Raw genomic sequence first — 4,092 nt, forward strand, 5'->3', positions numbered from 1 at the left:
AGCGAGTGACTTGTTATATCACAGGCCCCACGCCAACAGGAATTTCATTTAGGGGAGTTCTCCAGGTGGAGGGAGATTGATAACGCAGGCCTGGCGGGAACCCGTGGCAGTCCTGGCCAGGGCGGGAGGGGCAGAATGGGCATCATCATCACACCTCCTTTCCCCGGCCCCTTCATCTTCATCTTTCTCCACTGGGGGCCCAGTTTCCTGGAGCTCACCTGTCACAGGCTGCAGGGACCCAGATATTGTCCAGTTCAAACCTCCCAAGTCATAGATGAGAAAGCTGAGGCCCCGAGCAGTGAGGGAGGTCCCCGTTTCTCAGGCCGACCCTTTGGCTGCTCTGCCGCAGTTCTCTCCCCCATCACTGTCCTCCCCTCCCCAACCACCCACCCCATCCACCCGGAAGCTGCCTCAGGTGCAGGAGAGCTGGACAGGCACTGATCATTGAAGGTCTAACGGACCAGGGCGGGGAGTTGGGATTCTTCCATTCGCACCGGGAAGACGTTAATAATGGAGCCACTTGATTTGCATCAGGTTTTTCAAAGATCACAGAACAATCTGCTGGGTGGAGAGTGGGCTGGAGAGAGGGCAGGAGGAAAGCTGTCAAGGTCTGTCATTGGTAGGGGCGCCTCAAAGTTCCCCATGGTAGTCCTTGGAGCCGGCCTCCCAAGGGAGCTTTTGTGGTTGGGGGGGAGGGAGTGGGGATTGGCAGGGCCTGGGGGGGAGGGTTAGTCTTGGAGGCCAGGGCACTCTCTTCTAGTCTATTACTCTGCCTCTCACTTGCTGGGCCGTTTGCGGTGCTCTCCTTGTCCCTCTGTGTAACACAACGAGTTTGAGCTAATTTGATTATTTATAAGTATTACATTACTCTGCCTCTCACTTGCTGGGCCGTTTGCAGGGCTCTCCTTGTCCCTCTGTGTAACACGACAGAGTTTGAGCTAATTTGATTATTTATAAGTATTTGTTAGGCACCTCTCATGTACCAGCTCCTGGGGGTATAGCCATGAGCAAGACAGATAAAGTTGTTGCCCTCAAATTTATAGTTAGTGAGGAACAGTGACAAGGCTTGCAAGGAAATAAGTGTGTGTGTGTGTGTGTGTGTGTGTGTGTGTGTGAGAGAGAGGGAGAGAGAGAGAGAGAGAGAGAGAGAGAGAGAGAGAGAGAAAGAGAATAACTGAGCTGGGGTGGTTGGAGAAGGCCTCTGATATGGCCACATTTGAGAGGGGCCTGAGCAGCCATGCGGAGCTTTGGAGAAAGAGTTCCAGGCAGAGGAAACAGCATGTGCAAAGGCCCTGAGGCAAAAAGAAACAGAAAATTAGAAAATGCTTCGATGAGGCTAGAGTGTGGCAGGGAGCAGAGGATTGGGTGTAGGCAGTGAGCTCAAAGCTGGACCGGCGCTGAACTGAAGGTCTAACGGACCAGGGCGGGGAGTGGGGATTCTCCCATTCGCACCGGGAAGACGTGATAATGGAGCCACTGGATTTGCATCAGGCTTTTATTTTATTTTATTGATTTTTTACAGAGAGGAAGGGAGAGGGATAGAGAGCCAGAAACATCGATGAGAGAGAAACATCGATCAGCTGCCTCCTGCACACCCCCTACGAGAGGGCAGGAGGAGAGGCAGGGAGACCAGCAGGAGGAGAGGCTGGAGAGAGGGGGCAGGGTGGAGTGGGCTGGAGAGAGGGCAGGAGGAGAGGCAGGGAGACCAGCAGGAAGGCCACTGGGTGAGCAGGCGAGAGAGAATCCAGGATCTCATCCTGCTCCCCATCTCAGGCTCTGTCCATCTGTCCGCCAGCTGCTCACAGCTCTTCCTCACCACCCATCCTTGTTGGTTGTTGTTCTGAGTCCCCCGTTGTCCTGGCCTCTCTGCCCTGCCCCAGGCCCTCTTTCCCAGGACTCTCAGGTAAAGCCGCGTCCCGGGCTGGCCTCAGAGCTGCTCTCAGCACAGCCCCCTACATCCACACTCCTGCTCCCCCGCCCTCTGGAGCAGGGGGCAGGCTGCGGGCACCCCAGAAGTGAAGGGAGAGCCTGGTCACCGCCCAGGGAGCAGGGGACAGCGTGGCAGCGAACAGGACCGCCCTCGCCAACTTGGCAGCCCTTGTCGACAGGAACGGAGCCCGGTGGGGCGGCTCCTTCCTGAGGCTCACACCCGGCCCTCGGTAATTAAAGCCATAAGTCATCTTCCGACGGGGGAGCCGCAGGCTCGGGCTGCCACAGCTGGCAGTGCTTGGGGCTTCGTGCTGGGAGGGAGAGTGGGCACATCTAGGCAGAGGTGGGTGGGGCTGGAGAGCAAAGACTGCCCTCGGTTCTGGCTTCCGCTGAGGTGGTGTTGGGGCTCTGAGGCTCTGCTCGGGGGCAGTGCCAGGAGCTTTGCCACAAACAAAGGGCTCGCTTCCTCTTTGCCATGGATGCTGAGAGTCTCAAGCTTGCAAAACACCCCCAAAGATGCCCACTGTCTCCAGTGGGATTCTTTGCTCCCCTTCCAGAAGTATCTATTCCCAGAGCACGGGGTGGGGGTGCCCTAGGGTGCCCACCCCTTTGGCTATGCGGGGCAGTTTCCCGGGGAATCTGCCCTCCTGACCAGAGAGCAGGGTCTGTGGGCCTGGCCAGCCCTGCAATGGAGAAGTGCCCCCGTGGAAGGGACCCTGGACGCTGACCTGTGGCCTCTCCCTTTCAGAGGAGGCAGGCAGGGCTTTAGAAGATTCGGGCTGCTGATCCCCCTCCCAGGCCAAACAGCCAAGGACGCCTCTCCTTCTCCTGCTTCTCGCTTGCTCAGCAGAAGTTCCTGCCTGCAGGCGCCAAGGGGACAGGGACGTCTCGGGACACCCCTCCCCGCCTGGCTCGGCTCACTCATCACGCATTCTGAACGCCCACTTGCTTTGGGGCGCCGGGCCAGGACCTAGGGATGTCTTGGGACATCTGGGACTAACACTCGAGCTGGGAGGATGGGGACATTCTAGAGGCCGGGCTGCCAGGATGAAATGGGCACCCATGCCACCCCCCCACACACACATATACATCCACACCCCCCACACACACACATATACATCCACGCCCCTCCCCACCCCACCTCCACACACACCACACCTGTCCAGGCGCCTGGCCTTCATCAGAGAAGCAGGGCCAGGATCACTAGCAAATATGAAATATTAACTATTTAGAAAAGTACAGAAACTGACATAACATTCCCCGTGTGCTCACCCTCCCAACAGCATTTGTTGACATTTCACCGTATTTGCTTCTGATCTTTTCTGCTCTTCTTTTCATTCTTGTGTAAGAAATGACAGTACAGATACTGTTAAGGGCACTTTTTCCTTCATTTTCAGCGATCTCAGATGCTTAGTCTCTGAGGTCTGAGTAGAAAGGGCTAAAGCCTGTAATGGGGCTTTGAAATGGGGTCCCCGACTTGAACCGGGTCTGGGGAGTTTAGATGACATTAGGGAATCGTTCGTTTTGTTTAGTGTGATGATGGCATGTGTGAGGCACCTCAGAAATCCTTAGAAGAGATGTAGACTGTATTTAAGAATGAACTGGAATCTGCTCTAACAACTCCAGAAAACAGTTGGGAGAGAGGGCAGGAGGAGAGGCAGGGAGACCAGCAGGAGGAGAGGCTGGAGAGAGGGCAGGGTGGAGAGTGGGCTGGAGAGAGGGCAGGAGGAGAGGCAGGGAGACCAGCAGGAGGAGAGGCTGGAGAGAGGGCAGGGTGGAGAGTGGGCTGGAGAGAGGGCAGGAGGAGAGGCAGGGAGACCAGCAGGAGGAGAGGCTGGAGAGAGGGCAGGGTGGAGAGTGGGCTGGAGAGAGGGCAGGAGGAGAGGCAGGGAGACCAGCAGGAAGGCCACTGGGTGAGCAGGCGAGAGAGAATCCAGGATCTCATCCTGCTCCCCATCTCAGGCTCTGTCCATCTGTCCGCCAGCTGCTCACAGCTCTTCCTCACCACCCATCCTTGTTGGTTGTTGTTCTGAGTCCCCCGTTGTCCTGGCCTCTCTGCCCTGCCCCAGGCCCTCTTTCCCAGGACTCTCAGGTAAAGCCGCGTCCCGGGCTGGCCTCAGAGCTGCTCTCAGCACAGCCCCCTACATCCACACTCCTGCTCCC

General features: G+C 57.0%; 1 protein-coding gene across 1 annotated transcript in view; it reads left to right on the forward strand.

Moving 5' to 3' along the window:
• The window catches only part of CDH23 (cadherin-related 23), a 413,720-nt gene that overhangs the window by 165,785 nt on the left and 243,843 nt on the right, over nt 1–4,092 (forward strand). The gene's annotated exons all lie outside the window — the stretch shown is intronic.

This window comes from Myotis davidii, unplaced genomic scaffold (genome assembly GCF_000327345.1).
Source record: "Myotis davidii unplaced genomic scaffold, ASM32734v1 scaffold134, whole genome shotgun sequence".
In the NCBI taxonomy this organism is placed as follows: Eukaryota; Metazoa; Chordata; class Mammalia; order Chiroptera; family Vespertilionidae; genus Myotis; species Myotis davidii.